The following is a 15167-nucleotide window of genomic DNA, read 5'->3' as shown; positions in this document are numbered from 1 at the left end:
GTGATGTGTCTGTTTCTGCACTTTCTATTCTATCCCATTAAACTCTCTATTCATGTGCATTGTAAAATATGACAGGTGAAATGCACCATTGCTATTGTTATCAAACATATTTTTTTATCTTACTCCTCTTTTTGTCCAGAAGAAATTAAGTATCACTATATGAAGTTACATGGTTAATGGTTTCCTCATGTATTCCATACATATCTTCTATTGGGCACATTGTGGTAACTTAACATTTCTCTAGAAAATTATCCATTACATAAAATTTTATAATTCATGAAAATGCTATTGAACATAGTAATCTCTTATAATTTAAAAATATTTTGTGTGATTATATTTCATTCTGAGTCTAAACTTTGTGCATCTGTGTTTTCTCTCTTTGGCATACTTATTTCTTCATTCAACATTCTGAGTATATTTAAAGCCTGTATAATTTAATTAATAATTATAAACAAAATTATTTATTTTGACATTATTCTGTATGCTAATTAATTGTTGGGGACAATTTAGATAGTGCAGAAGTAACAGTGGGTAAAATTATTGGTGCCTTAGCATGGATCAAGGCTGTACCACCAAACTGTACTACTAATCATTGCATCCTTCACTACCATGTACTTGCAGAAAAAAGTCAAGTTTCCCTTAAGAATGTCTTTAATGAAACAGTAAAAATTATTAATATTATTAAAATTTGACCATTATTTTAATAGTCTGTGTGGTGAAGTGGGAAGTATACATAAAGCACTTGTGCTGGCTGCCTAAAGTACCATGGTAGTCTCAAGGAAAAGAAGTTGTACAAATTGTTTGCTTTGAAAGCTGAAAGTAGCTGCCTTTTTATGAAACAACATTTTTACTTGAAAGAACAACTGGCAGATAAACTATGGTTATTCAGAATTGGGTAATTGGCAGACATTTACTTGAAAATGAACAGAGTAAGCCTGTCACTTCAAGAAAACAACTGAGAGTATTTGTTGCCAAAGATCAAATTTGATCCTCTGAGTAAAACTTAAAACGTTGGAAAACTGCTATATTTTTTAAGAATTTAATTCAGGCCAAATATTTGCTGCTTTTAGCATGCCTAATAATTTCCATCTTTGTCTGTGTTGAATAGTCATTAAGTATTAGCTCTTTATTTTTCTGCTTTTCACTCATTTTTATAAAATAGGTTTAAATTATTCAAATCATTGCCTAAACCAACAATGTTTTACAGATAATAAAACATTCCAGACAAAACAGAATTAATGGTTGACAATGACTTCCTGGAAAGTGTGGAATAGATTTGTAATTTCAGTAAAATTTTCTTTATTCTTAAAATGAGTACTTTATCATTTTAATTCTACTTTATGTCCAGGCTATTTGAAATATCTAGATTCAAGCTTTTCCAGGTTCCCAACACAAAGATGAAAATATTTGGTACAAACACAATTTTCGTCCATTCCTTGTCATGTGCTAGAGGTCACATGTGAGAAAAAGATGATTAGTAGTTAGGTTTTCCTTCAGATAACCTCTTTGGAAATATTTTTCAAGACATTCAGTGAGAGATTTCACATGTGGCAATTTAAAGTTTAAAAACAATCCAAAATAAATAAATGCAAAACTACAAGACCAAGCCTTATCAACACTACTAATATATTCACTAGTTGAATGTTTCTTTTTTTATTATTATTTTTCTGTGAATTTTGTTTTTAAAAAAAACTTCTATTCAGGTACAATTGATTTACAATATTATATAAATTTCAGGTGTACAATACAACATAGTGATTCACAATTTTAAAAGGTTATACGTCATTTAGTTATTATAAAAATATTAATATATTCCCTGTTGTACAATATATCCTTGTAGTGCATTTATTTTATGCATAATAGTTTGTATCTCTTAATCCCCTACCCCAATCTTGCTCTCCCCCTTCCCACTCCCACTGGTAACCACTAGTTTGTTTTCTACGTCTATGAGTCTGTTTCTCTTTTGTTTTATTCACTAGTTTTATATTTTAGAGTCTACATATAAGTGATAGCATACAGTATTTGGCTTTCCCTGTCTGACATTTCACTACATACAATACCCTCCAAGTCCATCCATGTTATTGCAAATGGCAAAAGTTCATTCTTTTTTATGGCTGTATTTTATACATGTACCACATCTTCTTCATCCATTCATCTGTCGATGGACACTTTAGTTGCTTCTGTGTCTTGCCTATTGTAAATAATACTGCTATGAACATTGGGGTGCATGTGTATTTTCAAATCAGTGTGGAAAACTGCTATTTTAGATGGCATGGTCAAGAAGGTGACCTTGGAAGAGTGACACTTGAGTAGATGCCTGGATGAAGTAAAAAAACAAGTTATGTGACTCTCTAGGAGGAAAGCTTTCTAGCCATCTGAGGGTCTCAAATAAGTATATTCATAATATGTATTCCCAGTTTAGAAAACATACATTATACACATCTTTTGAAGATTGACAGCACATCTCTGGGTTTGTGGTACCCCCAGTGAACCATGACGCTTACTGAAAAATATTTTGATATGAAAAAAAATATTTTCTCCTTTGTATGCATTATGACCATGCCTAATGCTATATTGACAGGTCTCAGAATAGCTGGTAAGTTAGGTGGTCAGTACATCTGCAAGGTGTCTGCTTCCACTTGATACTAGGTGTTCATTTACGTTCTGATGTTGCTGGACTCAGAGCTGTCATATGTTGATTGACAAGCTACTATCTGATCACAAACTTCTTATACTTCCCAGCAATTAAACCATGTATAAATCGTCTTGAACTGTGGGCTCAAATATAATATAAACTTGTGTAATTTCCATTTCACATCTTTTGATAGCTTCAATATAAGCATATGTGAATAAGGGAAGGACTATGCACTAGCAAATTACAAAATTCCTATTAAATGTCAAGTATTCAGTAGGTACTTTACATATTTTATTCCATTTGTTTATCTTAACAACTCATGAAGTATTATTAGCTCCATTTTGCAAATGAGAAACTAGGATAGACAGAACTTAAGGAACTTGTACGAAACCATTCAGATTGTGACAGATGAAAAAATAATATGAGTCCAGAAAAGATTAACTCCAAATCCTACCTGCTTTCTAACTTGCTTTCTTCATAAAACTGAGAGCTGCTTCTCTCAGAAAATAATCTGCTTATGCTACCTCCATGTTTAAGAATTTTGAATGTTTTTTCTACTGTCCTTGGGACTAAAACTGAACTTCTTAATATGTTTTACATACACCTTCAGCACCTAGCCTTTCACCTGCCCCTGACAGGCTAGCGCTCTTCCTCGTGTGCCATCTTCCCAAATATGAAGCACGTTGCTTTCCTCTAATATGTCATGTTCTTTCTCATGTCTTGGGCTTTATTATCAATTGAGTCATAGGCTGAGTTATAAAAACCAAGAAATCCTAATGGAGTGTTTTAAAGGTAAGATTTCTTTCAGATTTTGTTAGTTTTGGATTTAAAGCATCTTTTATTAATGGAAAAAAGATCAAACAGCCTCTGTAAGTTCAACTCATGCTTCAGTCTTCTCACAAGGCAGGAACATATATTTGTTCATGATTAATAATTCTATATTATTTGTCTAGGGCAGTGCTGTTCAGTAGACTATTTCGTGATAATATGAATGTTCTATATCCATATTGTGCAGTAGAGTAACTACATGTGGCCATTGAACTCTTGAAGTGTAACAAGTGTGACCAAGTAAATGAATTTTTAATTGTATTTATTTTTAATTAATTTAAATGTAAAGAGGCATATGTGGCTAGTGGCTCCCACATTGTAGAGCACAGGTCTAGGGAAGTATGAGATAGAGGATTAAAAAAAAAAAAAGAACAGAGAGGCAGGAGCATAAGTGTTAACAAATTACAGTTTCTTTCTTTCCCTCTGCTTCAATTCTAGTCACTGAAAGCTCATGTTCTCTCTTTGTTTGACCTTTTGTATCCACAGAGGATACAACAAAGTCAATTACTATTTCAAATAAATAATTATGTAGGGATTTTTTCTCAAAATTTTCCTAAGATATGCATATTGGGGGGGAAACCTGGTTATATTGGGATGTAATTTTAAATATAGTTCTTATACTTTGTAAAGTCATGGATATGATGGTTAATTTTATGTATCAACTTGGAGAGTGGTTTTGGATGAGACTGACATTTAAATCAGTAAAGTGTAAGTAACCAGACTGCCCTCCATAGTGTGGGTGAGCCTTGTCTAATCAGCTGAAGGCCTAAGTAGAACAAAAAGAATGGCCTCCCTGAGCAGGAGCAAATTCTCTAGCAAATTACTTTTGGAGTTTATCTGTATCGACCTTTAGATTGGAGCTGAATCATCAGCTCTCCTGGGGCTTAAGCCTGCTGGTCCACATTATAGATTTGGACTTGCCAGTCTCCATAACTGTGTAAGCCAGCTCCTTATAATCTCTCTCTATAGATAGATAGATACATACATACATACACACATAGGTACACAGATATAGATATTTACATATATACACACATCCTGTTCGTTCTGTTTCTCTGAAAAACTCTAACTAATATGATGGACTTTTGGCATTTAACATTTTCCTTTTGTGTGTCTTCTTCAACATTACCCTTTCATATTTTATCATCTATGTAATTATAGGCTTTCACCAGAGAATTCAGCAACAACAAATTTGAAAAAAGAAAAAAATTGTTCACTTTATGAAAAGATATTCAAGAAAGGAAATGTAAATCCCAATATACTCAACAATGAATAACATTTAACATTTATATAGCCATGCTAATCTAAGCACTGAATACTGATTTCACTAAAAATTATGATTTCCATATTAAGTGGAAGAAAGGGAATAGCAGGAACACAAGGAAACAAAATCTTTACCTGCCCTAAAAGGAAGTCAATGTATATTATACAAGGACACAAATTAATAGGTACTGACATTAACATGTTACTTAGAAATTTGTGGGTAAATATTACAAGAGACAACTGAATGAATGAGAAATGATTACTACCACAGAGTAGCAGTGGAGAGTGTGATTTGAAATATTATGTATTTTTAAACTACATGTCCATATTACTTTGATAAATATTTTTATATGAAAACATAAATGGAGGAGAAGCATAAAGTAGTCAATGGAAAAAAAAATGTAACAGTCTATGAATTCAGTAAAAACCCTTGGAATGAAATGTTATAATATGCCTGATGCAGTGATTATCGCAAAACTTAATTTTATTATAATTGTTGAATATATATGTAGAGTACTGTCTAGGCAGAAGTGGCATTAAATGAGTAATTTAGTGTATAATCTCAGGCCCCAGACTCTTCAAGCCAAAAGGCACCATAGAGATCACCTATGCATTTCTCATTGCTCTTTCCAGTCCATCTACTTTTCCCTTTATATCACAGAGAGGCATAGGCATGAAGATGTTACAGCTCAGCGAAGGGATGTGCCACAGCTGCTGCCTCTGTGGCTAGCTTGCAGTGGGTCAAGTGGGAGTTGCCAAAGTAAGGAACCTTAACTCTAGGAAGAAAAAAGTCATATCATCTCATTAATAAAGTATTAATAAAGTTATTGAATTAATGAAGTTATTGAATTAAAATCAAAGTTATCAGTCTTCTTCTTAACTACATTTAAGCTATTTTAATATCAACAACTTTAAGTTAACTTTGTTTAAAAATCTGCCACAAATTTTCATTGAATTTAGACTTTTTAGATCTTTAAAAATGCAGCTAGTTTAGACAAATTAAGATGAACACTCACAGCAGTTAGCATAGCAGTCTTTATTTTACTGTGGAGTGGCAACTGTTCAGAATTAGACTCTCTGGAGCATGATAAGGCACTTTCTTATCCAAAATGATGTGTGAACAAACTGAACTTTTGGCCATTTTTATCATCGACTGAGGAACTGGAATAGCCTTTCATTCTGAGAAGCAATTTTTTGTGTGGTATGATATTATGGGTACCTACATTTGTAGCTGTAGTCAGCTGTATTAATTCTGTAATGACATCAGAAGCATACTTAGCGAATGTTTTTGTAGGATTTTAAGTTTGTTTCTCTTGCCTAACCACAGAGAAATCCTACTTCCCACACTGCACAACTCCAGGGGAACCCTAAGCAGACCCTACAATTCTGGCTATGGGTCTGCTGACATCCTCAGACAGCACAGGCGGAAATGAGGCACTGGGCGGAGATTGGTCAAGGACACTGTATACTCCAGAGCTGAGAATCAGTGACAATCGGAAATAATGGCATTACTAGCTCCAAGATCTAAGAATATACTTTGTTGTACAGCAAAAAACTGACACAACAGTGTAAAGCAATTACATTCCAATAAAAAGCTTAAAAGAAAGATATAAGAACATAGAGAAAGTTTCGAAATGGGGTGAAAATAAAGAAGATATGTTGTGGTTGAAGATGCAAATCAATCTGAAAAATTAGATGAATAAAAAAGGATTTTCAACAATTTTTGTATATAGAGAATATTGAAATTTCCAAAGAAATTTCTTTTTCATCATCTTATCCCAAGACATCACTGACTCTTTTTTGAGCTGAGGTTTTGTCACGGAGCCAAAAGGCTTGGAAGGGATAAAAATTGAAAACAGCTGGTTGGGTTCTGTGTGCCAGGAGTGAAGAGGTGTCTGACAAATTGCTTAAGTATAAATCTTAAAGACAAATGTCATCGGTAGTTGACACAAAAGAATTTGAATTAAAGAAATTTATGTAAAATAGGGGAATATGAAGTTTTTTTGCCTTTTGTAGACATAGTAGATATAAATGACAGAAATTTAGATTCCACATGGATTTATTTGAATTGTCTCAAAGGACATTTGGCCTTAAACAATATCAGATTTATTTGGAATCATGTATTTTGTACTGTTGATAAAAGTAAATGACTAGACTAAATGACTAAAACTAAAATTACTAATTATGTAGTTTAAAAATTATAATTATAGTATGAAATAAATTATATAGTGTGGCTATAGAAATAAAATTGTGTAATTTTCTTTTTAAGTTTATATCTTGACCAAAGGATCTGGTCCTTCCTCTTTTGAATTTTTCTTCTTGACTTTGAAGAGCTTGCACCACTCCCTGTAGACAGTGTAATTCTTAGCTCATTAAAGATCTTCTGGGATTCCATGCAGTGTCTTAGAGATTACTTTTTGCTCAGGTGTGAGCTTAAGAGGAATTCCATATTGAAGGCTGCAATGTTGATTTCTTCACTAGGGAGAATTTTTTTAAGTCATAAATAGCATCATGTAGATTTACCTTCCTAAAAAAAATTGTGCACAACGTTAAGTAGAAGAACACAGAATTTGAAACCTACCTTTAAATTAATTGTTGAATTCCCCATAGCTTTATATTTGGCCATTTGGATTTTGCGGCTACTGTCTGAATTAAGTAGAAGCGAGTTGCTTTGCTATAGCAGTCTGAAACTCACATTGCTGACAGGTAATCACTGGCTATTTTTAGAATCCATGTTCTATGATTTATCTTCTTCTTGCATCATAAATTGAGCTGTATTTGAACTGCAGTATTATACACAGAGGAGTCACCCAGTTGACATAAAACAAAGTAAATATATTTTTGCTAGTGCAGCAGTTTTAGAGAATGCACTTGAATTTTTATAAAATGACAACAAATTAATCATGAAAACCCATGTCTTAATAAAGTTAATACTACATTATTTTCTAGTTATTGATGACATTTTAACCTGGGAAAGGACAGATGGATTTAGTAAAATGCTATGTTGCGTGCTATAGTAAATGCTAAAATGCTATACTGTATACAAAATGCTATAGAGAATTTATTAAAATGCCAATATTAAGAATAAATTTTGGCCTAAAAATTAGTACCATTTACTGAGCATTAACAATGTACTTAGAAATATACCATGTTTTACACATCTAATAAATCAGATAGTTTTATTAACACTATCTTTTTTACCTTATTTTTGAATGTTTATCAGTCAGCATACTTGCAGGAACTAGATGGCACACCCAAGTGGGTAACTGAGATTTGATGAAGGATAACTTATAATGCTGTAGGGAGGGTTGAAGGAACCAAAGAAACAGGACAAAAGCCTAGGAATTAAAACACAAGACTTGTTCCCTGAGGGGCAAGGTCAGCTAGCAGTTACCAGATCTGGGGATCCTACAACCTTTGGAAAGATGTTATGGAACAGCTGTGGCCTTAAATAGACAAACACAGCCACTATTGGGGTGCTTCAAGGGGAATAAATATACACCTTAAATTTCCTTTTTCCTCCAAGTCTCTGCAAGTATTTCCCACTGGCAAACCTCAGCAAGTATAAAGCCAGAGGGCCAGCGAGTCCAGATTGGCAATCTGTAGAGGCCAGCCTCCCATAGCACAGAACATGCAGGAAAAGAACTTGGGGCAGATCTGGTAAAGCAAATGGAGAATACTCAGCACGATGTTCTTGGTACTCTTTTGAGCTCTTTGGTATTACCAGTGCACAGAGAAAAATGCCTTCGGGCAGGGAGATTACATTCTAATGAGATTACATTCTAAAATAAACAAAATAAGTAAAATATATAGTATACAACAAGATGATAATGGCCATGGAGAAAATCTAAGGCACTGAAAGAAGAGAGGGAACAATAGGAAGTGTAGAAGTTGGGGTAAAAGTTTTAAATTTTAAATAGGGTGGTCAGGGAAGGTCTCACTGAGGAAGTGATATTTGGGCAAAGACCTTAAAGAAGAACCTATATGGCCATTTAAGGAGAAAACATTTCAAGCAAGCACAAATCTCTAGGTGGGAACAGGATGCAGGCATACTTCATTTTACTGCACTTCACAGATACCGCATTTTTTTACAAATTGAAAGTTCATGGCAATCCTGCACTGAGCAAATCTATTGGTGCCATTTTTCCAATAGCATTTGCTCCCTTTGTGTCTTTGTGTCACATTTTGGTAATTCTCCCAATATTTCAAAACTTTTCATTAATATTACACTTGTTATGGTGATCTGTGACCAGTGATCTTTGATGTTACTATTGTAATTGTTTTGGGACACCATAAATAACGCCCATATAAGATGGCCAACATAATTGATAAATGTAGTGTGTGTTCTAACTGCTCCATTGACCAACTAGCAGTTCCTTCATCTCTCTCCCTCTCCTCAGACTTCCTATTCCCTGAGACACAACAATTTTGAAATTAGGCCAATTAATAAGTCTGCAATGGCTTCTAAGTATTTAAATGAAAGGAAGAATCTCATGTCTTTCATATTAAATCAAAAGCCAGAAATTATTAAGCTTAATGAGGAAAGCATATTGAAAGCTGAGACAGGCCATAAGTTAGGCCTCTTGCACTGAACAGTTAGCCAGGTTGTGAATGCAAAGGAAAAGTTCTTGAAGGAAATTAAAAGTGCTACTCTAGTGAACACACAAATGTTAAGAAAGCTAAACAGGATTCTTGCTGATATGGAGAGAGTTGCGGTGGTCTGGATAGAAGATCAAACCAGCCATAACATTCTCCTGAGCCAAAGCGTAATCCAGAGCAAGGCCTGAATTCTCTCCAATTCTATGAAGGCTGAGAGAGGTAAAGAAGCTGAAGAAGAAAAATTTGAAGCTAGCAGAGGTGGGTGTAAGGTGTAAGGTAGCCATCTCCGTAATATCAAAGTTCAACGTGAAACAGCAAGAACTGATGTAGAGTTGCAGCAAGTTATCCAGAAGATCTAGCTAACATCACTAGTGAAGGTGGCTACACTAAACAACAGATGTTCAGTGTAGATGAGATGCCTTATATTGAAAGAAGATTCTATCTAGCACTTTCATAGTTAGAGAGAAGAAGTCAATGCCTGGCTTCAAAGCTTCAAAGAACAGGTTAACTAACTCTCTTATTAGGAGCTAATGCAGCTGGTGACTTTAAGTTGAAGCCAGTGCTCATCTACCATTCCAAAATAAGGCCCTTCAGAATTATGCTACATCTACTCTGCCTGTGCTCTCTAAATGGAACAACAAATCCTGGGTGACAGCACATCTGTTTACAACATAGTTTACTAAATATTTTCATCACACTGTTGAGACCTATTGCTCAGAAAAAAAGCTTCCCTTCAAAATATTACTGCTCACTGACAATACACCTGGTCACCCAAGAGCTCTGATGGAGATGTACAATAAGATTAATGTTGCTTTCATGCTGCTAATACAATATCCATTCTGAAGGCCATGGATCAAGGAGTAATTTCAACTTTCACGTCTTATTATTTAAAAAATGCATTTCTTAAGGTTATAGCTGCCATAGATATTGATTCCTATGATGGATTTGAACAAAACAAATTGAAAACCTCTGGAAAGGATACACCATTCTAGATGGCATTAAGAACATTCATGATTCGCGGGAAAAGGACAAAATATCAATGTCAACAGGAGTTTGGAAGAAGTTTATATCAAGCCTGATGGATGACTTTGAGGGGTTCAAGACTTCAGCGGAGGAAGTAACTGCAGATGTGGTGGATGTAGTGAGAGACCTAGAATTAGAAGTGGAGCCTGAAGATGGGACTGAATTGCTGCAATAATTCATAATAGAACTTGAACAGAGGAGGTGCTTCTTACAGATGAGCAAAGAAAGTGGTTTCTTGAGATGGGATCCCCTCCTGGTGAAGATGCTGTGAAGATTGTTGACATGACAACAAAGGATTTAGACTATGACATAAACTTAGTTAATTAAACAGAGGCAGGGTTTGAGATGATTGACTCCAATTTTGAAAGAAGTTCTACCATGGGTAAAATGCTGCCAAACAGCATTGCATGCTACAAAGAAATCGTTCGTGAAAGGAAAAGTCCATTGATTTTAGCAAACTTCATTGTTGTCTTATTTTAAGGAATTGCCACAGCCACCCCAGCCTTCAGCAACCACCACCCTGATCGGTCAGCAGCCATCAACATGAAGGCAAGACCCTTCACCAGCAAAAAGATTACGGCTCACGGAAGGTTCTGGCGATGGTTAGCATTTTTTAGCAATAGAGTTTTTCTTAGGTAAGGTATGTACATTGCTTGCTAAGACATGATGTTAGTGCATGCTACAATATAGTGTAAACCTGGCTTTTATAGGCACTGGGAAACCAAAAAATCCATGTAACTCACTTTATTGCAGTATTCACTTTATTGCAGTAATCTGGAACCAAGCTTGCAATATCGCCAAGGTATGCCTGTATGTAGTATGTTAATGAAGTGGTAAAAGGGGAAAAGAAAGCCAGTGTGGTTGCTGAGAAACAGCCAGGGAAAGCATGGGGTGAGATAAGGCTGGCAAGGTGGGACTCTTGAAACTCATATAAAATAACTGTTTTTTTTTAAAGCGATTGAGAGCCATTGAAACATTGAAAGAGAAGGTTGATGTGGTGGTTAGCTCTGCGTTCCAGAAAGCTCACTTGAGCTGAAGTGAAAAGTGACAGAAATGTGTTACTGTAGGAGATGAGGAAAGGGCAAGGAAGAAAGATATAGATGGTCCAGGCTGTTGCAATGATGTCGATTCAAAGGATGCTAGCTTGGAAGAAGGTGGCGGCAGTACAAATAGACAGATGCAAAAAGGTTCAAAAGATATTTAAGATGTAAAAGTCACAGGTAATGGGAAAGCACTGGATAAGGAGGGTGGTGAGGGAAAGGGAAGTGAGTGCTGCCTTTCACAGGATAGAGAGCATTGGCAAAGGATTGCCTCTGGTTTTAATTCAGCTTCAGATATGTTGAGGTGCTTTTCAGACACCTGGGAGAGGATGCCAGGTAAACTGCTGATATTTGCTTTGGAGCTTAGATTACAGTCCTAGGTCAGATATACAAGCTGTGACTCATCTAGCCATCTTCCTTCATGTGATTAAACAAACAAATAATAAACCACAGTCATAGATGTAGTTGACAGGGAGGACTTTGGTGAGCTTTGCTTTGAATAGCTTCAAATTTAATAGCAGATAGAGAAGAATAAGGTTGAAAAGGAAAAAAAGCGTATATACATATAAATATATGTATACTTTTAAGTGTGTGACTTCATACAAAAATGAGCTATACTTTATGTTCTAATGATTAATTTAAGTATGAGTAGCTGCAAAACTACAAGTAGTATAAGGCTATATCTATAGACTGGTTCTAATATTAATGTTCCATTTCTCATTGAGATGTAGACTGGACTTGAGTATTTTTAGAAAATGGCCTCTTTTCCTCATTTCCACAACTTTTCATCATAATCCTTTGTTGACTGTTTGTTTTCCTCAAACATTTGCAGATATTCTTTCTGTACCTAAATAGTCATTCTTTCATTTTATAAAAACGTATTTATTGCAAATGTCTTCAATTCCATCATTTTGGTCATATCTAAGAGAGGATAACCTTAGATTTGTCCTTTCTTTGTCCAAAAATACAACTTATTTTTCCCTGCTTACCTTTTCCAAGGGATTTTATAGAGTTACTCTCCCTTAAATACTCTACCAACATATTCCCCTGTGAACTTTCACCCAGCTTAAAAAACAAGACAGCTCAAGAAAGAGCAGGTATAAAATTTTAAGCCAAAAGAGACTAGAGCCTTTTGGAATATAAATTGCATATCAATCAGAAAAGAGAGAAGAGAACAGTTTTCTGTGGATTCTCTTCACTGAATTGCCTGAAAGAATTTTTTGTCATGCAATGGTTGTTTATGCTTTGATTTACAATTGATGGTTATGCCAACCCTCCCACAAAGGAGCTGTGGTATACAGTGTTCCTTTCAATAGTTTATTACTTTTTTCAGCAGTTGGGCTGCTCCTGTCCCCTCATTATCTATGACAACAAATTGGCTGCTTAGTCTAGGATAGAGAGTCCTCATATCCTTTTTTCTGTTATAGGGAAGCTTTAGTTTTATGGAAATATAACTCTTTGAAGTAAAACAAAGTGTACAATTAACCAGATTCTCTAGAGATGAAATAAGATTAACTTTGAATAGTAATATATCCCTAAATGCCTTGAAAACATCAAATACAAAGTACATTGTTTTATGACATCTTCATTTCAATCCAATAAATAGAATATTGATGTAGTTGACCAAGATGAACTTTCCTTAATGTTCTCCTCAGCTTTATAAACTTTAACCAAGTTTCCTCTTGAATATATGCCCCTGACCTCCCTTCTTAGAACATTTACTTTAGAAAACTTTCAATTGTAAATTATTTCTCTGCCCTTTGGAGATGTAAATCTTCTACAACCCAGGAATGTCTTTCTCAAGGACCTGGGATTCATTTTTTTGAAATGTAATCATCAAGAAAGATATCACTCTTATCTCCCAGTTTCTGTGGGAAGGTAGGGACCTAGCTTCTATAAGCATCAATTAGCAAACACAGATGGCCTGTTCACATTGATTGAGCCTCCCCCCCCCACACCCCCATGTCCTTCAGTACTTTTCCACTTTTCATTTCAGTGGAGTCGAGTTCAATATTTCTGCCCTATTGCAACAGTCTCTCTTTTCTATTCTGACAGTCTTCATTGCCTGTTTAACCTAGTGTAATTTCTCTTTTACTGAAAACTATATGAATATGTGGGTCCAATGGACAGAGATTCAGTCCTAACTTGTAATGTAGCTTTTATTCACTCAGTTATACAGTGCATACACAAAATTGAATGGCACTGTGATGCTCAAAATCTCTTGACCAAATTCATTCTTTTCTTGACAATTTAATACAGTTTTGAAATTAAAAGAAATAGCATGATCTTGGTCCACGTAGGTTTTCCAAAAATAGTTTCCGACACATGTCTTTTATTTAAATTCTTGCATTTAAATTCTTGCCACATTCATGACACAGTTTTTAAAATTATTGGATGCCAGTTTTTCATGGATATCTTCATTTTAGAATTCTGTAAATTATCATTTGAATTAAAGATTAATAGTAATTTTTACTTCAGGTTGTTTGCCTTCCAAGTGACTGTAATTATTAAAAACAGAGGTTAAAATGTTATTAAAAAGTTTGGCAAGTAAAAGAGAAAGTATAACATTGGGAAAAAGGACATTTCATTGTACTCTAAAATACAAATATAGTGATCAAATATTATTAAAATGTAACATAGTAATTCCACTTAAGACAATGAATTATTTTTTCCCATTTATTGAGATATAATTAATTGACAAAATTGTAAGATATTTAAAGTATACATCATGATGATTAGATACACACATACATGTAAAAGAATTCCTCCCATCTAGTTAATTGACTCATGCATCATTTAACATATTTATCTTATTTATTTATTTATTTATTGGTGAGAACATTTAAGTTATATTCTCTTAGTAATTTAAATTATACAGTACTGTGTTATCAATTATTGTCACCATATTATTCAGTAGAACCTCAGACCTTGTTCATCTTTTAGCTGACAGTTTGTACCAAACTCTCCCTATTTCTTAAACCTCCTAGTCCCTGGCAACCACTTTTCTACTTTCTGTTTCTATGAGTTTGACTTTTTATTTAGATTGTACTTATAAGTGATACCATGTAGTATTCGTCTTTCCCTTTCTGGCTTATTTCACTTAACATAATATCTTTAATGTCCATCCATGTTGTCTCAAAAAAGTCAAGATGTGGAAGCAATGGGCAACTTAGGAATTACAAAAACACAGATTGACAGATGTTGTCCATACTATGAAACTTCTGAAAACCTTGTAAAACTTGACCTTACATTACCCCAAATTATTTCAAATCAGAACCATATTTTTAGTGGAAAAAACACTTAGATTAATACTTTTTTCTACTGAATTTTTCCTCACCTCCGCCATCTACCATCCATTCTCTGCCCACCTCTGCCCTGCTCTGTGCTCCTGCAGTCTGCTCTCTGTGGACTGCAGCCTCTGACTTTCAGCGGGACTATGAGGATGGAAGACACCAGCAGGGAATTAGAAGATGGTGCTTTTCCTTCACATGTCTTACCTCCACAGCTCTAGCTCGTTTCCTGTGGCCCATTTCCAAGGCTCCAGCTCTCATATATTCCAGTAACACTGTTCCATTCCCTGCCCTTGTTTTTCCAGGCCCGGGATAATGAAGGCTCCCATAAATCACTTAGGCTTCACCATCCCTTGTTTTTCTTCACCCTGAAATCATCTCTAAAAATAATTTGACCGTTAAACTTTTGTCAGTTAACTTCTTTGAGGGTGCTGTTTGCTGCTGGGTATAATATGTATCATATTCATGCTACATATGAACTGAGGTCAA

The sequence above is a fragment of the Hippopotamus amphibius genome, chromosome 7, assembly GCF_030028045.1.
Source record: "Hippopotamus amphibius kiboko isolate mHipAmp2 chromosome 7, mHipAmp2.hap2, whole genome shotgun sequence".
Lineage (NCBI taxonomy): Eukaryota > Metazoa > Chordata > Mammalia > Artiodactyla > Hippopotamidae > Hippopotamus > Hippopotamus amphibius.
This window is presented reverse-complemented; position numbering follows the sequence as displayed.